Genomic DNA, 26,567 nt, shown 5'->3' on the forward strand with positions numbered 1-26,567 from the left:
TTATTTGATAAAATAAAAATAAAAAAATACAGTAAAAAAAGTAATGAGAAATATTTGTTACAATTCACTGAAAAAAAAAACACTTATTATAAAAGATATCTGTAAAATTATCCTTTTTTTTTTTTTAAGTAGGCCAGCAATATAATAGGCATAATACAATGTATTTACAGTCAGTCTGATGTCTAACAGCTGAGATAAATATTCAGACACATTATATAAAAACTGCACATTATAAAAACCCTAAATAATAGCCCAAGAAGATGGGGACTGAGCACGTAATTTCTCGTGAGCGCCACGCTGCTTTTTGAGATTTGACAGTACTAGTGTGTGCGGGCAGTGGCTTTCATTAGGTGTCATATCAGGGGAAAGCCACCCCGTCACACTTACTCCCTGGTTAGAGTGCACTAAAGAATTTTAAAGAAGTTTTAATAGATTCATTAAGCAATTTACCTGGCCCCCTCCTCCTTTTCATGACGTTACTGCTACCAGATTATTTCCAAACATTGTCAGTCAGTTTTACTTCAACTAGAGGTGTCCTCGACTAAGGATTTACACATTCGAATCAGAATTTTCGAATCTCTCTATGGTCGACCGATAGTCGAATCATCTATGTGTGTGTAAATCATAGACCGGAAAAAAATAAACGGTATAAACAGGTTGGGAAGGGAAGGACACTAGTCAGCAGGAGGCTAAGACTATTTTTATTTTACTTTACATACAGCACACAGCCACCACTTTTAATAAAGTGATCAAAACTAGGCTACACTACACATTTGTAAATTAACCGTTCTCTCATAACATTTAAAAAGCCGCGATCGAAACACAGAACATCACACAAATATATAAAATAACATTTTGACAAATTAACCTAAAAAAATACCTGCCTAGAGAGGAAAATAACACTTTGAGTGTGTTTATATGCACGTTCTTAAGCCGATTGTACCTAAAGAGGGTCGCACACCGGACTGAAGCTCAGCCCCGTATCTCACACCAGGCAGACGTGAACATTATATACGCACAAGCTCAATTTTGAATCGACTTCTGACAGAAGAGCTGCAGGATGAGTGTATCTTGTAGCACAAGGTGAAATCAGTATGTACTTTCACGATTTGAGGGAAATATACATTTAATCGCCGCGGACAGGCATCAAATGCCGCCGTCGGTGTATGTGTTCGAATTTTAAAGGCGTGGCGCATCCGCGCCACGTCTTTATAATACTAATATTGAGCACCCCATATTGCCAAAATGGTATGATCCTCGTTTCATAACACCCGCGAAGATTCGACCATGAGATCAGTGGTCGAATCCGGTCCTGCATATCGATGGATCAAATCTTTGACTATTAGGGGTCACCCCTAACTTCAACTGTAACTTTTTCTAACTTTCAATTGCTCTCAGAGTAGCCTCAACTCTGATTGGTTCTGTTCACTAATTAACCATCAGACAAACCATCATATATATTTCCTTTATCGAGGGAACTCGCACTGCGTCTGAACGCTGCGGGAACGACTTTGCGTGACCGTGTCATGAAGCACTCGTGAAATCAGTCCAATGGTGTGATGGGACGTCCTAGGCGGGTGACGTCATTGACCAGGAAACTATAAAGCACCCGTGATCCAAACAATGTCAGCTTCTGATGTCTTCACATGCGCTCTGTGTGAAACTGTCTTTGTCTATTTGTTGGTGTTTGTCCAAAAAAAGGAAAAAAAAAGAAGAAAGAAATGCATATAGACAGGAGATATAATGGCGAGCAGACAGCATTTTTGATCCTGTGTTCCTCCTTACCCTCGCTTCATTACGAGTGGGGATACACACGATTAATGTGTTGTTAATCAATGTTTGGAGTGCCGAATGCTGCACGGTCAGCTCTAGTAAAAACGAGCTGACAGTGTTCGTTCATAAAATTCCTGACGTGCAACATGCACTATCGAGAGTATCTGCTCCTGTTGGCTTCTTCTCGAGGGGAGAAAGTCAACAAAGATTCTTGACTCGATCTCGGATGTCGCGTTTGCCGAGGCAGCGTGTAGATCATGGGGTTGAGTATAGTGGCTCGGATCTCGCGTTTGCCGAGGCAGCGTGTAGATAATGGGGTTGAGACTAGTGGCTCGGATATATATATATATATATATATATATATATATATATATATATATATATATATATATATATATATATATATATATATATATATATATATATATATATATATATATATATATATATTATTATTATTTTATTATTATTATTTTCATATAGAAGGGAAATATATAGAATTGAACTGAAGGATTTAGTTATAATTTTCACCACCTTTCATCCCACTAGCGATGGCCCTGATGGTTGTCTGTCAGAACATCAATTAAACATTGTACCAACTAAACATAACATTTGTCAGACCCATTTTGGTGCTTTGGTTCTGTATTTTGTCTGTATTTTGCTATAAAACTATACTGCTGTAATTTCTATGCATTCTACTATTTCTATGCTACAGCTGGAGGGAAGTCTCTGGAATAATGGAGGCAGTTAGATCATGTACTCCTTGCTAGATGGTGTCTGAGGAGCTTGAAATAAGACCTGCAGTAGAGTGACAGGGAATCATTTGCGAGTCATTTTTTTCGGATTTTAACTTCATACAGCTCACTACATGGAGATAATTTATATATATATTTAACAACATTCCAATCATCCAATCAGATTTGAGAGACAGGTTTACAATTAATATCTCGATTAGGGTTATAACAAGGTTTAAGGGCTTCTAAATCATTTTTATTCACCTATCATTTCCCTCTGACTGATAAGTTATGGGTAGGACTAAGTTAAGGGGTAGGGATAGTTTTGGAACTATGTTTTGGATGGGAATGTTTTTCCAGGATCAACAGAATATGTCTTACTTGGCAAGATCATTGTGATCATATGGCAAAACTTTATGCTTAAATTATTTCCTATATGCTGATGCTTGCATAGACCATGCACAACAAAACTGTAATGCCACATTGTTTGCTTTTGAAGACCAGGATTTTTGTACTATTTAAAGCATGTAGTCATTTTTAACAAATATAACTCCAGACAGGTTACTTGGAGCAGGACAGTGGCTTAAGGTGGTTCAGTATATCTCTTTGTGGAGAAGATGAGCAGGATTTTTTATTAGCACAACCATCCTCTTATGTGTCACTGCCTCTAGTCAGTCCAGGGCTGAGTCTTATAATGGAGCTTGCATTCCTGACCAGTCTGTTCAGATGCTTAGGTCCCCCTGCAGACAACTATAAAGAAAAAAGAAAAGATTCTGCCAACCACACATTAGTAGACTATCCATCAAAACCTGCAGCACTTTGACACACCTGGGCCACTCCAGAGAGAACACCATGCACTAGCCTTTTTGTGTTATACCGTACTTGATACAGTACATGTAGGACCAAACTAACAAGCGTTTGGGTCAGAGAACATGGTTAGGGAGGGGGGGGGGGGAGGTATAATTTAGAACGTGATTCTAAATATGTCAATAAGTCAATAATAAGTAAATATCATATATACGATATTTAATGCAACCTACTGTTTCTAATACATATGTATTCATGATATATGCCATCCATCTAGAAGCTAGGTGGAGGGGGGGGGGGATTATCATTTAGAACATGATTCTAAATATGTCAATAAGTCAATAATAAGTAAATATCATATATACGATATTTAATGCAACCTACCGTTTCTAATACATATGTATTCATGATATATGCCATCCATCTAGAAGCTACTATACTATCACTACCCCATTTCACAAGTGAGCACAAGGGATCGTATTCACAAAACATTTTATCTCACCACTAAGAGTTCTCAGCAGTAAAAGTTCTTAGTTAAGAGTTTCCTTTAAAAACATTTTCACAAAGATGCTGAAACCAACCGTTTATTAAGTAATAGACAGAAGCCTTAAAGGACAACTCCGGTGAAAAATGAACCTAGGGGTAATTAGCACTTGGTTACTGAATAGATCGTTCTCTGGGGTGCAAATATAAAGAATATTATCTCTAAAAACAGATTAGCTTATAATGCTAGTATATGGGGCATGGGATATGTAAAATTAAATCGCTATTTAATACCACTAACAAGGCTCAAAATACACTCTTAGAAGAAAAGGTTCTATCGGCGCTACGTAGTTGGAACCCCTAAAAGTTTCACTGCAAAAAATGCTTTTCTTACTTAGTATTTTTGTCTCGTTTCTAGTCCAAACATCTAAACATTCTTAAAACAAGAAGTATTTACTAGACAAGCAAATGTAATTGCCTTATTTTGGGAAATAAAAACTCAAAATTAAGAGAGTTTTTGCTAAGATAAGAAATGCATTTTTTTTCTTTGATAAGAAATGTATTTTTTTCTTTGATATGAAATGTATTTTTTTCTTTGATAAGAAATGCATTTTTTTTTGCGCAGTGTTCTATATAGAAGCATTTTTAAGTGCCAAAGGGGTTCTTTCTTGGTAAATGGACTGCATTTATATAGCGCTTTTATCCAAAGCGCTTTACATTTTTGCCTCACATTCACCCATTCATACACCGACGGCGATGTCAGCCATGTAAGGCGCCATCCAGCTCGTCGGGAGCAGCTGGGGTTAGGTGTCTTGCTCATGGACACTTCGACACTTGGTCAAGTGGAACCGGGGATCGAACCACCAACCTTCTGGTTTGTAGCCAACCTACATGAACCACTGAGCCACTGCCGCCCTATTCGGGTCATTTCTATTCTTGTCATTATAGAACCCTTTTAGCATAAAAGGGTCTTTGGAGTATACTCAACTATACTTCTATATACAACCTTTTAAGGGTTCTAAATACGTAGCTCCGATAGAACCTTTTCTTCCTCACACTTGCCTCACACTAACACGGTAGCATAATGAGGCTACATGCAAACCAAAGCATTGAGAACTTTGTAAGTGTACAGACAGTTAATAAAAAGATACTTTATAAAGATAGTACATTATGCTATGACAGACAGGAGCCATCTTGGAAAACAGTGTCGACAAGTTGAGCCACGAACGCTTGTCCGAAACAACGGACCATATGAGATTTAAAATCACAGTTCATCACTTAGCACAGCATTCGTGGCTCGACATAGGAGCATAGAATCTTTAACACTTTTAATTCTAAGCTGCAGCGTACATGACAGCACTTCCAAATTGCTCTTTAGAGGAACATTTTTGTTGGTCGACAGCCGGCTGGGATAGCTCAGTCACACCACACCCAAGAGATTCAGAAAAATACATACACATATTTGTTCTTTTTCAAAACCAAAAATTTAAGGGAGAGTTCAGCCATGAACTGTATGACTTTCATTCATCTGTGAGTAAATGACAACCAATTTTCATTTTGGCTTAACCACCCGAATACAATGATCAGACATGATGTGTAGAGCATTTCTTTGTTATATACATTACCAAGATCAGATAGTTTTGCTAACAGTTCTAGTCCTGTTGTTGGGCAAAATTGGAAAACTGTATGCAGACCATGTTTCTAAAGGCCGCTGTGAGTCATTCATTTGCATCATATTCATCCATGTATGGCCAAAGTGCCTTTGTTCAATTTAAAGAATTACCTTTTCAAGAGTAGCTTTCAGTGTAGTATTTCAAACTGTGAGCTTGCTTGCCTGTTTCATGTTTTCTCTGACTTTTTAATCTTAAAAAAAAAAAGTCCATATGTATATATATATATGGACACAAATTATCTCTGCAGCTCATTCCCATGGTTGCTTGTTCCATAAACAGCTGTCTGAATGAACAGGAAATAGAAACTTACATTTACATTTACCAAAGGAGAAGTTCTTTACATCAAGCACATTTAAAATGACTCCACCATCTTTCGCTCACACACATACCCATATCACCTTATTCTTTTTTTCCCCATCTTGTTCTTCATTTCCTTTGCTGATTTTGTTGTAGTGGATGAGATGCACATTCCACTGAAGTGGTTGAGATGCACATTGTATTGTTATATAAATGTCAAGAGAGCTGGTAATGAAACCAGGCCACCTATAAATCATACCAGGTGGAGAACATCATAATCGGCAGTGTTTGAGGGCAAAGTAGGATATACAGTTAATAAACAAGATTATACTACGGCAATCCAACCAAACAGATTTAGTTTTTTTTTGCAGAAAAAAGAAGTTACTCTTCTAGGGATTCCTTTAAATTTACACACACACATTGCTTCATCAATCCATCTGTTTGACCAATGATTAGATAGCATCTATGTGGAAAAGCACTAAATTAAAAGCCTCTGAAGTCTGTCTACCTTGATTTATACATTAACCTGGCAAAAGTAATCTATTGTAGGGGGCAACTCCTGTATGATGCCTGGAGGTGATGTAATGAATCAGCGTATTGATGCTGACTGAATTACAGGAGAAAATTAATCTGCACACATTTAGATGCTGAAATATCCCACCAAGTATTTGATTCTGAGATACTTTGATCTCACTTTTGGAGTATATTGGCTTTTGGTACACAACATGCATAATAAGTATATAAAGAGGGGAAATTAATTTATCACATTATTAGTGATTAAAAAAAGTTGTATACACTTTTCACATGTGGGACACGGCTCATAACTGTGTCTCTCTTCTAACAATTTTGAAGGATGTTTTTGAAGTCTTTGAGCTCAAATTAATCTTTGAGTTTAATTAATTACCTTCTGTCAATAGTGTAAAATTAATTAGAGGTTACTGAGCAATTTAGAACCATAAGTGGAAAATATTGACAAACATGTATTGTCACAAAGGAGAAAAACAAACTCCTGACAGCAGACAGATATTTTAATTAAAATATTAATTGGTTGGCATCCAAAGTTCACATAAAAAAAAACTATGTATAAAAAACCTGGCCTAGAGAGAGAGAGTTATGGTACAGTAATATGATGTAAGCAACCCCTATCAAAATGTTGGGTTGGCACCAAATTATGATTTGATCCTTAAAGGGCAGAGCTAGAGTGCTTACCATAGGCCTAGTCTTATATTTTAGAAAACCCTGAAGAGTGGAACAAGTTTGATTTCTTCATTAGAAACCATCAGGGGAGGTGTGGAGCTATGATTATTGGACAATCTGCTACTGCACTGCTGTTTCAGGTAATCGGGATTCATCACTGACATGGATGGTACCACTGGAACCAATCTAAGATGTGGATTCAAGTCTCTCTACTTTCTTATATGGACCCGCACTTTCCATCTTTGCATTTCGTTGTCTCTCACTGACAGTTCTCTGGGATTTGTGTGTTAGAAACTTAAAGAGAACGTCAGTGTCAGACTCCAGACGTTAAGGGGCCCACTGAATGAAACATCATGTGGGATTAATGCCATTTAGCATTCACCACCTGTTTCATAAATGGAAAAAGAAATGGGATCCGAGCCAGATAAAGGGGCTCAGGTCATTTAAATATCTGCTGTCAAAAAGTCCTGTCGTTTCATGAACCATGGCAAATAACTGTGGGCTTTTTTTATTTATTTTTTTACTTTATCCTTCAATTTGACAGCAGTTCATATGAGATGGTGACATTTGGCAATCTGATTGTGTTCTAAGAGTCTGTGTGTAATGTGGGATTAGTAGGCTACGGGTGGTTGGCTGTCAAGTTCTTACAGCTGCATAAAGGTATGTGTATCATTTTTGACAACACCAACGTATCTATGTGTACTCCAAGAAGAAATTCCTAGACTTAAAGGAAAGGTGACCTGAAAATGTCCTATCCCCCTTTCTTACCGAGGCACATAAATGGAATAAAGGTATAATCACATACTATACGAAACATTGAGAGACATTGTGAGGTAAAGTATGATATATCATCAATAGAACAACATTTGATGGCACTTTTTTACACATGTGAAAAAAAAAAAAAATAAATAAAAAAAGATTGTCCAAACTTTTTCAAGGATAGTTTCAAACCTTTTGGTATTCCTTTATTCACATACCTCCATCAATGAATTCTCCAACACACCTTTCCTCTGTAGGGTCATGGAGATGCTGAAGTCTAAGCCTTTGCAGGGGCGGATCTTAAAAATTATTTATAGGTTGACAAGGACGTTGGTGGTAACACCAAAACAGGCACCCATGCATAGTTCTTGTGGCTTTATAGCCTGACAAATACATCCATGTCCAAGCTAAACAGTTGTGTTACCACAAAGTAAATACCTATTGAATATGAAAATGTAATAATTAAAAAACATCAATATTTAGGATACCAAGCCAATACAATGTATACTACACACCAATATATTCCCAATGTCTCTGAGCTTGTAAGAGTAGGTCTATCATTACTATGTTTCATTCAGGGTATTCTCACAAAAATGTGTATAAATAGTACGAGTGTTCAATGTTGTGTAATGTATACGCCAAAACTCATTTTGGCGTGTCTATGGCACGCTGTTTTTCGCGTGCATATGACACGCATTTTACGGCGTATTATACATACGAATACTAATTAATCTACAGTGGTTGCTCTGTGTATTCTTAACTCGGCAAGAAATGGTTCATAAAAGTAATTTGTTAATGAAGCTGAATATATGCAAGGCCAACCTGTTTTCTTGCCAATGTTGTGCAGTTACTGTCTTTTTTATGTCATCACATTGAAGCACCGCTGCTGAAAGTGGTACAAGAAACATTACTTACATTTATATTTTATACTGGGATCATTCTGGGGTGGCAATGCCTTTTCTTAAGGTGACAGTTACCACCCCCTGCCTCATTGATTTTAATTAAGTAGACAAAATATTTGAAACATTTTTAAATATTGTTAAACACATCAGGAAAACAACACGAGGCTCATTGATAGAATGGGTAAACCCAGCCTGAATTGCCGGCGATTTGATTTCGCCCTGCAGCTCAGTCTGGAAACCTGTACATGAATTTATCCTGCTTCTGTCACAGTTTTGTGGGAACCAATCACAGACTGGCTTATCCACCTGGTGCGCTATTGGGGGGTTTTAGCACAATGTTGTGGTCTGATTGGTTGAAGGACTATCCAGTTGAGTACAAAGTCATTTGAATTATGCTCATCAAGCTTCTTGTACAGAAAATACAGAGAAGACTCCCAAGACCAATGATCAATCTTAAAACATTGAGCTTGGTCTGGTGAGCCAGTCAAGCTCATTGAATTTTCGGTAACATTTTATAAAAACATTCAGTTATAAGTCATTTATAAGTTATTAGTTAATGATGAAATAATCATTTAAAAAACATGACTATACATTCATAAATAACTAAAATTTATGTAAAATTTATTTGATAAAATACAAATAAAAATAAAATAAAATTTAGTTATATGCTAACAATTTATAAATGTTTTGTTAATTCAGTTATAAGTAATTTATAAATTACTTGTCAATGATGAAGTAATAATTTACTGTACAAAAATGACTATATAAATATAACTTATTAATAAGTGTTATGCTAACAATATACAAATATGCTTTAAGTTATCTTAAAAAAAAGTAAATCAAGAAATAAAATTAAACAGATCAATAGTAGATGGTTGATGAGTTATTAGTTGATACACTATTTATCACTTATAAATCATTGAAGTATTAATGTCAAACTTGTTTTAGGATCATCATTCAATATTGAGCAAATGTATATTGAGCAATATTGAACAAATGATGAACAGACCATTAGTAAATAATCATTATAAGCTGATATGCGTTTGTAACAAAGTTCGTATTGTGGAAGGAAGAGGACAAGGGGTCGGCGTGACTGCTTAGGCTTTACTTTTATTTTCAAAAACTCAAACACAACGTGCACACTTCAGCGTGTGGCTTTCATTCACTATCTCAGTTCACATGCTTCCGATTCCACAGGCGGAATGTAATGTACGTGACATAAACGCCGTGCCTTGATCAGTGAGGATTTCTTTCGGAACCCCCACCCGGGAGATCAGTCGAAACAGTGCGTCCGCAACACTCTTCGCGGAAATGTTGCGGAGGGCCACTGCTTCCGGATATCGTGTTGTGTAGTCCACGATAACTAATGCAAAACGATGTCCACGTGCGGATCACTCTAATGGCCCGATGAGGTCCAACCCAATTCTCTCGAAGAGGACCTGCATTAATGGAAGGGGGCGCAATGGCGCTTTTGGAGCGGCCAGTGGATTTACCAACTGACATTCCGGACAAGACGCGTTCAGTGTGGCCGCCTGTCCCAAGTGGCCCGCCATTGGATTGGAGTGAGCCGCCCGGAAAAGCATTTCCCGTGGCTCTTCGGAACTAATAATTGGGTTGTATCTACCTTTGTCCGAGTGTCTTGGGTCACTCGATACAACCGGTCTTTTAGTATGGCGAAATAGGGATAGGTGACGGGCAAGGCGGGTTGGAGACACTGGCCATCGATAGAGCGGACCTGCTGGAAGGCGTTTTTGAGGGTCTCATCTTGTGACTGCTCCAGAGGGAAGTCATCGCGGTCTGAGAGAATCAGTCTCTCGTTCCCGCTCGTTTTCTCTGAAGCCGTCCCCAAGGGTCCCGTCTCAGTCTCCCCAAGCTGCACTCGCGCCGTCCCCCTCCTAGCCTTTTTCCCCCAAGCGGCATCCGCACATAACGACCCCAATAAAACCGCAAATGCGGGCCAATTCGTCCCTAGAATTAGCGGATGCCGGAGGTGAGGACTAACCGCCACCTCTACACTATGCTTTTCTCCCCTAAACTGAATTGTGATTGGGACAACCGGGTATTCCACCACATCCCCATGCACACACCGCACCTTAACCACACGGCTTGTATCCAATGCCCCAGGCTGCATCAGGCTTTGATGGATTGAGGTTTGGTTACATCCTGAATCCACCAAGGCCTGATATGTACCCCCCTTGATACTCACAGGAATTTGGTACTCTCCTGCTTGATCGGGGGTGGCCTGCGGGACGTCCGGAACCCGGATCATTGTCCCGATGTCCATCATTGGACACCGGTCCACAAAATGATCCGGGTCCCCGCAACGCCAACATGCTAGCCCAGGCCTACCCGCCGGCCCAGTTGGAGTGGGTTGGAGAATGGACATGGAGAGGGAGTGGAACCGGAAGCATTATCCCCTCCCGCCCCCATCAGCCCTGTCCCCCTGGGCGGGGCCCTCGAACTCCCGAACTGCCCAGGGCCCATTCCGCCCCGGCCTCTGGGGGGAATACGAGGAGGGCCCGGTGGGCGGGACCTAGGGAGAGGGACAGGGCGAGAGAGAGAGACAGATGGGAGAGAGAGAGAGGCAGAGGGGGGAGAGAGAGAGGCAGAAGTTAGTGGGGGTTCGCCGACCCCAGGGCACGCCACCATGTGGTCCTCCGCCAGGTTGATGGCCATCTCCAGCGACGTGGGCCGATGGCACTGGACCCACTCGGCGGTCCTCTCGGGGAGCCGAGTGATGAACTGCTCCTGTACCACCAGATCGACGATGTGGTCCACGTCGCTTCCACCGGCCAGTAGCCACTTGCGGCAGGAGTCCTGGAGCTGCTGGGCCATCGCGAAGGGCCGGCCGGCCTCGCCCCAGTCCAGAGAGCGGAAACGCTGGCGGTGTTGCTCCGGCGACCAGCCGACCCGCTGGATGATGGCCCTCTTGAGGTCTTCGTAGACCAAGAGGTTCGCCACCGGCAGTTGTTGGGCAGCCGCCTGGGCTTCTCCCGTCAGGAGTGGAATCAGGTGCACGGGGCCACTGCGCACGGGGCCACCCGCAGGCCTCCGCAGTTCTCTGAAAAAGTTCGAGGAAGGCCTCTGGATTGTCCTGTGGCCCCATTTTGTGCATTGGCATGTGGACCGGTGCGCCGGTCTGCACGGCGGCCTCGGCGTGAGCCTCCCGGTCAAGCCAGCTCCGGAACCTCTCGCGGTCCTCCTGCTGGCCTTGGACGATCGCTGCGAACCGCTGTTCTTGATCCGTCCTAAGGTCCAGCAGAGCCTGATGTTGTTCGCGGTGAAGGACCGTGAGGGATGAAATGATCTCCGCAAGTGGGGTGGAGGACGATGTTTGCATGGCGGCGGCGCTGTCCTACTTCCTTCCCGGGTTTCGGCACCAGTGTAACAAAGTTTGTATTGTGGAAGGAAGAGGACAAGGGGTCGGCGTGACTGCTGACGCTTTACTTTTATTTTCAAAAACTCAAACACAACGTGCACACTTCAGCGTGTGGCTTTCATTCACTATCTCAGTTCACTTCCGGGTTCACGGCACTTCCGGCTTCCGGTTCTCAGTGTCTCTGGGGTTCAGGGTGGAGCGTCAGCAGTCCCTCTCTCTCTCCCATGCTTCCGATTCCACAGGCGTTTTATCCTCTCCCCACGCCCATTACTGGAACAAGATACAGGTGTTATCAATCTGCGTCCAACCCACTCACTTACCGCTCGTCCCGCGGCTCTCTCTCCCGCTGCAGACCTCGCTGAACCACGCCCCCCTTGCCACAGTGTTCAAAAACACAAACATGCAGGTATGATAACACAGCACATTGTAAGAAGAGTAATGCATTTGTTTTCAAGAGGATAAATATTTATAAATGGCTTACAGCCAGCTTCCAGTGGGTTTAACACTTTGATCTAGTGAAAATGTGAACTAGTTCCACCTCCCACTGAAGCTCACATCAGCTGCAAAGCGCTTAAAGACTCCATGTGTGTCAGAAATCACAGCATATTCCCACCAGTCAGTACACACTACAAGGTGTTCAACACGTGTCATAGATGATGTGCAAAAAAATTAAAAAAATTAAAAATAAAATAACCATTAATTGCAGTTTGTAGTTCGGCTTTGGAATGTAAAGACAAGATAACGTTCAGCAATTTAATGACAGTCAGCCTTTACATCATGGACTGAAACAAAATTTTACTTTTCTCAGTGCAAGATGAACAATATATAATGATAGATAGTACTCTTAGTGTGTTGAAACCTCTTTCAGCTGCAGCGATGAGAATTTAACAGACGTTTAAAATGGCTTGAGGTAGAGTAACAGAGTGCTGCTTTCAAGACCAAAAGTTACTTCACCCCACAGTCATACCTTAGCCAGTCACAATGTTAAAGGCAAGCCATTAATCATGTAAAGACAAGACAGAGGAAGAAAAATAGTATGGTTATGATTATTTCAAGATCCAATTAATTTCATAATGTCATGATAGGGGAAGGCTTTACTTATAATGAAAGTACATTCTGGACTGGATTTATAAAAATAAATAAAATAGGTCATCTTTTCAATTTTGGAACCTGACTGTGGCAAGAGACCAGGCTGGTTACACACAGGTGAAAATAAAGCTTGGACTCTTTGAGCATGTTAACCATTTAACATCTGTCTTCTTCTCCTCTTGCCCCACTTCTGGGTCAGGTGCAGTGGGGAAAGGTGACTTTGTCAGAGTGATTCATTTTGCTGCAGGCTCCACCTGGATGGCAGACACCTGCTCAGATGAGCTTCATGACTCTTTTATTTATATATTTATCAGTATCATTTATTGCATGACCTTAAGTACTGAAAGGCTGCCCTTCTACATTGCTCATTTTACCTGCATTAGATTAATAACTAAGGACTGGAGAAAAATAAAGATACATTTTTAAGTAAAAAATAAATCAGTTAAGAAAAATAACAATAATAATAATAATACTGGGGCCCATTTCAGAAAGGAGATTAAGTGAATTCACTGAGTATGTTTACCTTGAAATGAGGTAAACTCTGGGTTTTCTGTTTCAGAATTGAAGTTATGTTAACCCTGAGAAAGCAGGATAAGTCAAGCCCGTTTCCGAAAGAGAGGTAACTTTTATACAGTTTACCATGGTAACTTACACTGTGAAGCTTACCTGGAGTGAGTTTCCCAGAGCCAACTATATACGTGCAAGTTCTGTCATTTCTAATAGAGTTCAATGGAACTTTTGAACATAGTTTGCTACTAATGGTTTAAAGGAAGTGTCAACAGTGTGATTATAAATGTAACCACATAAATAAATGACAGATGTAATTACATGCAGCTAATTTTAAAAATGTAAGTACCCTGTAAAAAACATGTAAAAAATAAGTGCATTGCATCAAATGATTAATTAAAATGTTAGTACATAGTGGCACCTAATGTAAAGTAACCTTATAAATGTAACAGGTGGGATCAGATGCCTTTTAATTATCTGAAAATAACATTAGAATATGTGGGAAAGGCTGCTGCACATTGAAATAGACAATGAATTATATTTATTTAATATAAAATGTGTATAAAGTCATGTTGCTTACATCCATGAACATATTATGCTAAGCTTTATCTGATTACATTGTGTTGTTATAGATACTTTTTTGGCTGCTGCCACATGTAAATTATTTTCTTTTTTTGGGCTGTGGATATGAAAATGAAACTTAATTAAACTAATTAAGAATTAAACTTACATATTGACCTAGAAGTATGCAGATGTTTTTGCTAGGGGTGTAACGATTCGTTTTAACAAAGATTCGATTCGTATCACGATTTGAGGTTGTCGATACGATTCAAGCATAGACAGTAAAAGAAATGGACAGAGCGACCCCATTGACGTCAACGGCGAAATAATGAAGTCAACCTAGGGGCACTCACTTCCTGATGGCTGAGCGAACTGCGCAGGCTCAGACTGAGCTTGACGATGTAGATGTGACGTGAGCCTCCTGTCTGACAGCTGTAGGTCTTCTAGTAGTTGTGGAAAGTGAAAGCTGAATCACGTTGTTTAAATATTTTCTCCCGTTGCTTTTGGCTCACTATGGGCTTCTCCCCATTCTTCCCCCTTGACTTTATCAGACTTTATGTCTCCACGTCCCCCCGACTGTCTCATAGACAGTAAAAGATTGCTTGTGAGCGTCCCGTCAGGTCTATACAGTAATTCCTCAACTGTGCGGCAGAGTTGCGTTGGTTATGACGCAATCGTTAGCCTATTTTTACAAAAACAGCTTCTGCGGGGTGATAGTGTAAGATACAAGGTAAAGGAGCCTTTTATGCATTGTCGTGTTTCTTTAGAAATAAACAATGGACAAATGGAGTCTTTAAACGTCTCAGATGTAAAGTTATTCACTGTCAAAATGACTCAAAAATGAATGGGAGTCAATGGGATGCTAACAGCAGGTGATGGCTTGGTTAGCAATGGCAGCCCCTAGGGGTGGAACGCTTTCAGAGCGCTAGATTACCCCCTTGGATTCAAGGACGTTTGGTTCATTTTGAACGATACGATCCGAAACGATTCAGTGACTTGAAATCTATTCAGTAACTTTTTAGCCAAAAATTTAAATCAGTGTGACTGAAATAAATAAATAAGTGCAGGTGAAGTTTCCTAGATTCCTGTTGTTTCTTTTAAAGGTAATCAGGTATCAATTAATTATGGATATAAACAAACAAGTAAACAATTAATGGCAAATGTGTTCACATTTTATTTGAATAAAGTGCATACAAAAGTTTAGGTTGAATTAAAAGGAAGTTAACCTTTTCTTCTCATTTTCAAAAAGTACAGAAAGTGTAACCAACATACTACTACTGCTACTGCTACATCTGCTTGTTTTTTTAAATAAAAATATCACAATACTAATATCAAAAATAAAGTGCAACTAACACCTTTTCAGGTTTAATTAACAGTAGGCTTACCTGCTACGTTTGCTGTTGTTTTTCAACATAAAAATAATACAAATATAATATTACTATCAAAAATAAAGTGCAACCAACATTTCTTCAGGTTGAATGAGCAGTGGCTGAACCTGCTTCTACTACAAACAGCGAGAGACTTATTTACAACAGCTCCGTCTTTACTAAAGTCTTTTCTCACACTGGACCGCAATGCTGGCTTGATAATTTCTCGCTCGTTGGCTTCTCCTCTGTCCTCCGCTATCATGACAAATCCTGTCAGTGCTATGTTTTGTTTTCTTTGCACTCGCTGCTGCTGGCGTGTGCGGCTGACGTCACATATAGGCAGACTGAGTAACGTTTAACTATCATTAAAAGGGCTAAGAAAAAACATCCATATAAAGTCTGACGTGCTTAAATCAAACGCGTTTTTCCTATTATCGATACAATCGATTGATTACCTTTTAAAACGATATTAGATCGATATATGTCGTCCGGAAGACCAACTTGCTGAGCACAGATCGATGTAGTTGGATCATAGGAATATAAATCTATACATCGATGTAGTCGATGAATCGTTACACCCCTAGTTTTTGCTGTTGTCATGGTGAATCATAATTACAGAGCTCCATTGATCATGGCTTTTCATAGTCATAGTGCATAAACCTCCTTATTGAAACAGGCCCCTGGTTGACTGGATGTCCAAAATGAACATGACGCATTGTCCACTTAAAGGGTTACTTCAGCGATTAGCATATGGCTTTGTATCAGTAGAAATCCTGGAGTATATTCAAATGATTGTGCTTTCCCCCCTCATATCCCCCTGAGACAAGAAATATATGCATTTTATTTCTGGAAAAATTCCTCCTATGATGCAAATTGACAATATTTGCATCATAGGAGGAATGTTTGGCCAAAGGCTAAAGACTACAGCCAGCAGAGGGAGCCATTTCCGCATGTTTTGAACCCGCGCATGGGGGATGGGAGATTACACTCAGAGCTCAGCTCGCAGATGCAGGCACTCATTTAAACGGAGCTATGGTGAGCTATGTAAGTATTTTTACTTCTCAAATTAATTTCTATGAAAGTTAAGCTTGCAAAGGCATGAACTGAAACGTGCCAGACTGAACTCGCGTTGTGAATGTATGCCGCGAGTGTAGTCGCGATTACCTCAGCTCTCATCACGAGAGCTCATCAGCTCATTTATTTGACTCCTGCAGTTAGTGCTGTGATACTCACACGGCGACTCATTCGTTATATTGAACAGACACGTTCAGTTTTTAATTGTAGTGTCTTCTCCAACTCAGTCACAGTAATCCAGTAGCGGTGGCTTTGGGAATGGCCTCATGGGGCAGCAAAGCATTCTGGGAATTGTAGTCTTTCATCCCCATGAGACAAAAATACATTTTCTGTCTTTTCTCAGTCTAGAAGGCACCGAATTCAAAAATAAGTTCACATTTCTACTACATTGATGAGTTTAAATACTGATTCATCTTCCCAGCGCTGAAGTACCCCTTTAATATACTCTATGTGTCTGATTTGTTTAGAATATACTACAACTTCTCTTTTAATAGCACTTAAGGGAAGAAAATTTTAGGAAACAAACACTTTTTAGAGACACATACTGTATAAATATCGCTTAATTTGCTGACTTTTTAGACTTTTAAAAACTCCCTGAATGCCACGTGCAAACAAGCACATTTGCAAATGCCAATGATAATTTATTATGTTATATAATATGATGCTAAAATAGAACATTCAACTAATATCAAAAATCAAACACATAATGCGGTCATCTGTAATCTACTCAGTGGTTGGTTGACATGCAAAAAACACTATTACAAAACATTTTCATAGAGAAAACATTAATGTAATCTACAATAACTGATGTGGTCAATTATTTGATTGTGTTGAAATCTGGTGATGGCAAGATTCAAAGAATCCATGTCTGCAGGGTCTTCTGAAGGCTGTAGAGACCTGTTGTACTGAAATCTTCTTACACTTGAACCATCTTTTATTGTAGCTTATCTTAAAATATTTGGTCAAGTCTAAATGAATATATCAGCCCCTTTTTAATAACAAGAATAATAGTTAAAAATGTTATTTGATTTATTATAGCCTCATTTGACTCCAGTCTTTATAGTTATTGATCAAGGTGAGAGAGAGGCCACAATATTGATCAGATGTTGTTTAGAGACTGCTAGATGAGCAAGGTCACCTGAACCCAAGAGTCACTGGAACTTTTGTGGTTACAGCCTGACAGATTAATGGAAGTATTGTGGCAGCCTGGGATCTTTTCCACTCTCATGGCAGGATACAAAAAGAGCTTATAAAACTTAGAGCATTTTCAAAATGAAAAATAGTTGATTTTAGTTCCTTTAACCAGTATGTAATGGAGCTGTTTCAACCATCCTGAATGTATTATTTATGAATGCATATTAAGTTCATATTGTATTCATATTTTTGTAAGTCCTTTTACATGATAGAACACTTCAGCATGTCCAGTGTAAACCATTAAGCTGTCTGTTTTGTAATATATATATATATATATATATATATATATATATATATATATATATATATATATATATATATATATATATATATATATATATATATATATATATATATTACAGTTTTGAGTTCAGCCCCCGTGACCCAGTTTATCCCCAGTCTTCCTAATTAGTATTGCCATCACCAGTGTCCTGTTAATCACCTCGTTACCCTGTGTATTTAGTTCTCAGTTCTCATTGTCTTGCTTGACATTTTTAGATTCCACCAGAGGACAGAGCAATGCCCTCTCCACTATCCCACATCCCTTCCTTCCTAGACAACAACAAAGTCTTCTCTCCAGGCCTGCAAGCGCAATGGTCTCTAACCCATAGCTACTCCATGTTCTTTAGTCACTGCTCTTTTTCTTTCAGCCAATCTTTCCACTGCCAAAGGATTATTACAACAAGATCAACAGCACTTTAGACACTTGAAAACTGCTCAAGACATTCACCTCTCTCTTCTTCCACCTCCTCACAATAGCTTATGACTTTCACAGACAAGATAACAACCTTTAGGAGTCAGTTTTCACCACTACAATCTCTCTAATACCCGCCACCTACATGCAACTCTCTGCTCTCTTTTTTTTCTCTCTCTCTCAGGGGCTTAAGTCTCTAAACTTCTTCACTCCAAGCAGTCAACTGCTGCCCCCCTTGACCCTATTTCCTTCCGTTTCCTTCTCTCCGCTGCTTAATTTTTTTTTTTACACCCTTTACTAGTGGAAAATTGCAGACTGGTCTCTCTCAACATGTTCACAACAGACTTTCATGCAGGTCCCTTTGTTCCTCTCAAAGAAAAGTCTGCTTGACCAAATCAATCAGGCTTCAAAAGCACAAATTCAATGTAGACCGTCTTTCTGTCAGTGTCTGAAGCCTTGAGGCTGCTTCAAAATCATCTGTCCTCATTCTATTGTATATGTCTGTGGTAAATAATCAAATCCTCTTACATATCTCTTGGCAATGGGTATTTCTGTTTTTTTAGCAACAATTTGAATCACTCTTTCCCAGTGGCAGGGCTAGGCCATGGACTTGCTGGGGCAATATCGCCCCCCAGACATTTGCATATCAACGGTGCAGCACCCGTACCAACCCCAAAATTTTATCCTTTTTTCTAATTTATTTTTATTTTTCGAATACCATATGTAAATACCATTCGAATACCTTTATCTTAATTAATTAAAAATCTTTAATTACTCAAAGGCTACTTTCACACTGTGAGCCTTTGTGCTCAATTCCAATTTATTGCTCAGATCTGATTTTGCTGAGTCACATATCAGCAAAAAAATAATAATAATAATATTAATAATTAAATAATAATTATATTTGGTCCACATTTACCTAAATTCTGACTGTAGCCAAACTTCAGCAATCAAGATTAGCCTGAATCATCAATCAATCAATCAATTCATCAGCTCAAAAAGCTTAACATTCTTAAATCATCAGTATTGCATAGCTTACATTGCTACAAGATGTAAATAATGTACTTTCCTTAATTAGTTTCTAAAATAGCCACAATGCAAGTTTTACACTGTTTCAACTCCTAAACATCTTGGTTAACTGTGGAAGGCAACCATAACACACGTCAGTTCTTCCAGCATTCCACTTCTAAAAGTGCCTTTGGAATCAGGTGGGGTTATAACAAGGTGAGGGAGCCCCTCTTCCACAGCTTGTGAGCAGATGGAAACAATGTTTTAACCCTTAGAGAGGAACTTTTAATAGGTGTAGAAAAGTAGTTACCGGATAGTCCTCTGAGCATAGCTGTCAGGGAGTTCTTCCCATCCAAGCTCACGCCTCTAAGCTATAGCATCAATGTCATGGAAATCTCTGCCTGACAAACTAACTGCAAAGCTGCTCACCAACCCCAGGCACATAGTCACAACCAGTGCAGACCAAGGTGAAAAATATGACAGAAAGACCTTGCAAGGATTGAAAGTTCATAAATGATTTGGGGTATTAATGTGAGCTTCAAGGATTAGTTCCACCTAAACTAAAATGTGTTAAGCGGTTAACTCTTCAAAATGTGTCTGAATATGTCTTTTTTTGATTTGCTCTTGAGATTTGAACAACTGCTAAGTAGGAGAAAACTTTATAATTCACTTAATTAGATTACCCCAGGTAATCAAATAATGTGGCACTTGAGACATTGTTTTGTCTGCCACACAGCTGTCAGTAAAGCAAAGTGGTTTCAGTTAGTGGCATATCTATCTGGATAGAGTGCAATTATAACATATTTAAAAATTATACACATCAGTCTGTAAAGAGAAAGCAACCTTGCTTAAAAAAAAAGATAAAAACTAAATATGCATCACAATAAACATAATTATGAGGGAAGAATATGTTGTTAAGATAAAGGTAAAAAAAGCCCTTAGCCCATAGTAAAATAAGTTAGGGAGATACCAAGTTACAGAGTTATATTAAGAGTTTTGCTTTTATCATAAGTACTTTGTACTGTTAAACAGTTATAATAAGTATTTTTACAGTTAAAATGACAACCAATGAAGCCTGTGCATGTCTCAATTGTCTTTAATATAGCATAACCCAATTCCCTAGTCAGCCTTAGAAGGTAAATTCATGAACTTCAGACAGCTTAAAAACTTGCATGATAAACCAGCTGACTTCTTTCTTAAATCCCAGAATTACACACTGTAACAGTCATGGGCATCTCTAGGCTTCTTTTAGGGTTAGTTAAAAAATATTTGATTAACTCCCATTTAAAACATGAAAATGGCGTGAGGCTTCGGCTTGATCCCGCTTTTAGTTTGCGTTAATCAGTGTGTTCACCAATCCGCAGCGGCGCCGAGCAGAACGCACGTCTGAAGCAGAGTTCATCTGAGCCTCACTGGTCTGTCACTGCTCGTCAAAGCCAACATATTTGGGAAAACTAGTCAAATCAGAATAGACAGGCTTTATGTTAACACAGAAGCTGCTGAGACATGAGCACAAATTTTAGCAGTGCAACTCGATGTCAAGTGTGAGATACGTATAAGTAGCTAAACTAAACTTTTCATATCTGATAGCTGCTTCTGTAAGTAAGAAATGTTAAACAAAATACAAACATATTCAGGCAAATTAATACACTTTTTCACCACTTTGAATTGAAAATAGGACTATGTGATTCATAAATGTAGCCTTTTTCATCAGATTAGGTATACGATTAATAATGATTGTTACATATTGTAAATTAATATAATTCCATTTGTAGCCTTCAGTAAATGAAAAAAAGCTTTTTCAACCTATTTGGGCATAATATTAGTAATATGTGCATATTGTGAATTAATTTCATAAACTTAGTTACCTAGGTTTCCTGCTATACTTCAGTAAATGTGTCTACAAAAATGATTCATAAACATATCAGTTAACCATATGTTTACTTTCTTCACTTACGAAAATGGAAAAACTATATTAGTCAAAGTTCAGTTCTAGGAGGGGAAGAGACAGGGCAAGATAAAAAAGAAAAATGGAGAGATGTGGAATTAAGAAGAAAGACAGATAATCTACTGCCCACTGACATGCTTTTCAAGCTATAGTTTTCTCTTTTTTTGGCTTTCGGAAGATCATATTTTTTTCTATGTGATTTAGAAGTAATAATAAACAGCAAATATCATAGTAATATGCATGCTAATAAGCTAGTTAATAGTGAGAATTAAACCCTAAACTGAGGTGTTACCATTTTTTTAATACTCTCACTGGGGGCTGAGCCCTCCTAATATGAAAATCCTGGAACTGCCCCTGGTAACAGTGCAGTAAAAAAGACAGATTATCTATTTATTGCAGAATGTACATGCACATTTTCATGTCAATGACTATAGATCAAATTGCATTTAAATTTACTATAGTGTCTTGCAGAAACAATAAACACATGAACTTTTTGAGATGGATTAAAATTGAAGTCATACTGTTCTCAGAAACAAGAAACAGGGAGAGACAGAGAGCACGGAAGAGCTTAGTGAAGCCCCAGGGGCACCGGCAGTAAAAATAGCCCTGACAGGTTCCTGCTTCACTGGCTCAGGTTTGTCAGGGGCTCTGCAAGGCCCTCCATCCTCTGCATCCCCTCCAGATACTGGACATGGATGGAGGAGGGAAAAGGGGGAAAGAGCAGGAGGAGGGTGGGAATTGGGTTTTATAGTTGGAGTGAAGCTTATCCCCAGGGAACAAGTCTGGTGAGGTAAAGTGGTGAACTTCCTTCAAACACTTTTTAAATCTCTTTTTCAAAGGATGTGCAACTATAAATTAAATAAAAGGGTATTTTTCCCCATAATGAATAAATGCTATTAAGTTTTTTGAGACAAATAAACTGATTTTGATATATTTTTTAAAAAAATGTTAATGTTAAACATTAAATGTTTTAATGACAACTTCCAATCTCTTTCTGACTTTAGAATTAAACATTTCTGCTGCTGTGCCTTTAAAACTCCCAAATTCCCAATAGATACAGCCCTTGTCATTACTTACTAGTGAGCTGTGAGTTTGTCACGTTTAATAGCTTTAAGTACCCCATCTATTAATGTCCTCCATGGCAGGTTCACAAATCGAAACATGCCAAAACTTCAGCCACTCATTTTTTCACCTTCTTGTTTTACTGTTGTCATTACTGTTGGTGTTTTTCCGGCTGCTTTTTTATCTGGTGTCCATGTAAGTTTTGAGTTCTAAAAGTTACAGTCATTTTTCAGATTGAATTCTTTTCCCTCAAAACATCAAGGAAAAATCCTTTTGATACCAGTCCTTTCATTTTTCAGTTCCAACGCTATCTCAAGACCAATTTGTACAAATTTGTATGACCTCATTCATTTTGTCTAAACCCCAGTGACGGGTTGTGGTGTGGGGTTTGAGGCAGGCAATTTGTATGAATTCATACGAATTGCATACAAATTTGTACGAATTAGCCACCTCATATGTACAAATTACCATGAGGTGACAGTTCTCATTAAACAGTTATAGTATACAGTACTTTAAATGTTTAGTCATACTCATTGTAGTGCTTGTTTTATAATAGTCAAATAATTGTTTGGACTTGATTTATGTATGTATGTATTAATTTGTTCATTTTGCCATTCAAAATCTTCCAATTTCTATAACAAGAAGAATACTGAATGGCTAATTACAAATTTCTCTTCTTTTCGTATCCATTTAACATACATAATGCTATATCCCCAAATTTTATGTATGAAAATGTAATTGAACAACACTTTACTTTAAGGTTCAATTATTCACTTTTAAGTTGCTTATTGCATACATATTACTATCTGTACTTATTCTACATCACTTAATCCTACCTAATACCTAAACTTAAATGCTACAACAACTACCTTATTAATTATTAATACACTATTAACTATTAATAAGCAGTAAATTAGGAGTTTATTGAGGCAAAAGTCGTAGTTAATAATGAATGTGGTCCCCATACTAAAGGGTTACTGACATTTATTCTAATTTTCTGTACTGCTGCAGAAGTACAATAATTGTATTTTTTTTTAATTATTCCATTACCAAAATATTCTTTTTAGTTCTTTTTTAATCTACAATCTTCCTACAGTGGAACACAATGGGCCCCATTTTTTTATGATCTGCGCACATGGTCTGAAGTGCATGGTTCAGGTGCACTTCATGTCCGTATCCACTTTTGCTAGTTCAATGGCGGAAAAACGGTTGGTGCTCCAGGCATGTCCAGAAGGTTTGTACCTAGTTTTTTTTAATTAGTCATGGGTGTGTTTTGGGCACAAAGTGCAATAAACCAATCAGAGTCTCATCTTCCATTCTTTTTAAAAGCCAGTTGTGCTTGCACCATGGCGGATTCGCTATTTACATATTTACATATTCAATACATGTGTGTATTGCCACAATAGGTGAAATAGCCAATTTCATCCATCCTTACTGCAAATAGGCAATTGCATGCAATGACTATCCATTATGACATGTAGGCATTTTTATCTTTATGTACACAATTGTCAATGACGCTCATGACTGTTACAGCATGTTATTCTGAGATTTAAGAAAGAGGTCAGCTGGTTTATCATTTAAGTTTTTAAGCTGCCTGAATTTACCTGCTAAGGCTGACTATGGGATTGGGTTATGCTGTATTAAAGATAATTGAGACAAAGGCACAGACTGCATTGCTTGTCATGCTAACTGTAAAAGTGCTTATTATAACTTTTTTGTTTACATTGTAATCCCTTTATTTTTAGCAGTGTACTCACATTGTGCAGCCACCTATAGGCACATATTTAAATAACAATAATAGACAGAGCAACCAGTGTAGAACAATTCATCAACAAACAGATTAACTTTAGCTTCAGTTATTTTAATACTTCAATGGAAAATGAAAATGAGTAATGTTGTGGCAACTAGCTGAAATCTAAGGTGAAATAAAGTTGTAATGTTAATAAAAATAAAAATAATTTGCCTTCTAAATAACACACACAAAAAAAAAATACTGCGCTATTGACTTTACACCAGGTTTCAGTTGGTCAATGGCGCAGTCTATTCCAACAATGCACCTGAACACACCTTGTTTTCAGATCAGCAAGCCCATGGGCACACAAATCGGTGCAAATGCATTGCTATTTAAATAATGTGGTGAAGAAAGTGAAAATTATAACTGTCGGGCTGAAACACTTGCGCTAGGTGTATGACAGGGCCAAGTGTTTTGTGTTTAAACAAAATTGAACATTTCAGGTAAGTGTCATGTGATCTGAAAAGGCATGTATCTATTCTTTATACTTAAAGCTACACTATGTAACTTTAGTTCAATCAAAGTAGCCCCACCTATTTCCTCTCTGTTTACAGATATGACGTGACATGCACGGACAAATGACGCATGTAAACAATCCCAATTTTTTAAACAATAATAATAATAATTTAAAAAAAGAAATGTAAAAAAAAAAAAAAAAAAAAGAAAAAAAACGGCATGATCTTAAAAATAAATCATATCAAACTGTATCTGTGAACATCTCTGTGTTTTTTTATTAACATTTTAAATCAAAAACATAGTGTAGCTTAAATTTTCTCCTGAAATCACATTTTTCCTCACTCAGGAAATTCACCACTGGTACCTAGATGGCATTAAATATAATAAAGTATTATCATTTTTTGATTAAAAATACCTATTTCAGTTGTACAAAGGAGTAAGAGAAATATTTCCAAACGTTTGCCGAAAAAGCTTAGATTAGACTCTGTAAGAGATTGTAATAGCATTTATAAATTAGTTTTCACCATTTAAATTTACACTGTACACACTGTATTATGTTCATATTTTGTTAATGATGTGCTATCTGACCAGTTTTCCTAAAGTACTTAAAAACTATAAAAAATGCTTTCTCTCAATCTCAGAAAAAGTATTTAGTCATTTTCACTCTGCAAGAACATAACTTAGGTAGGTTTATCACATGTTGTGCCAAATCCAAGAGGTAAAGGACATTGTGTTCCCAGTCCTTGTCAAATGAATTAAACTGCATTGGAGCATTCGCACAGCTGGTTCCACCCTCTGACTTTGACATAGTATTTTCCTGGAGAATGACTCTATAAAGTATTAATGAAGTGTGTCATGCAGGCTTGTGGAGGGAGGAGGGTCGGTGGCATTCATACAGTGAGAAAATACATCCAAGGCATTCAGCATTCAACCCTTATCATTACCCTCTGTGCCTTGCCTTTACGTGAAACAAAACACTTGCAAATATGAGTTCCCATCCTTCCTCTTTCCTTTATAAATCCATCCATCTATTCTGTCCCCATACCTACTCCCATGGTGTTGACTCTCCCTGATAAGTTGGCCTGGACCACGTGAGCTCTTTAAACAATAATGAGCTAATAACAGTGGATGAATAGGATGACTGGAGGCAGAGAAAGCTCCACATGGCATGGAGAGACAAAAATGACAATGGTGCAAATAGCACAGGAAGAGGTCAAGAGACTAGGAGACTCTTCCTTTCTCTCCACAGGGAAGCACAGTAGGTTGAGAAGATCTATTATTATGTGTGTTTTACACTTGTTACCACTGTCATTGCCACTTATCTCATATGAAACTTGTAATCGGATAGTTCACCCAAAAAATAACATTTGGTAACACTTTATAATAACGTTCAGTTATGTCACAAGCTATGATTAGTTAATAATGAACTAATCATTAACATCACATGACTACATTCATAAATGATTAATATGTGATATGCTAATATGGCAATTGATATGTGATATGCTGATATGGCATTGATTCAACAAGGTCCTGAAAGCATTCTTTAGAAATGTTGGCCCATATTGATAGGATAGCATCTTACAGTTGATGGAGATTTGTGGGATGCTCATCCAGAGCACGAAGCTCCCGTTCCACCACATCCCAAAGATACTCTATTGGGTTGAGATCTGGTAACTGTGGGGGGCATTTTAGTACAGTGAACTCATTTTCATGTTCAAGAAACCAATTTGAAATGATTCGAGCTTTGTGACATGGTGCATTATCCTGCTGGAAGTAGCCATCAGAGGATGGGTACATAGTGGTCATAA

Source organism: Pseudorasbora parva, chromosome 1 (genome assembly GCF_024679245.1).
Source record: "Pseudorasbora parva isolate DD20220531a chromosome 1, ASM2467924v1, whole genome shotgun sequence".
Classification (NCBI taxonomy): Eukaryota; Metazoa; Chordata; class Actinopteri; order Cypriniformes; family Gobionidae; genus Pseudorasbora; species Pseudorasbora parva.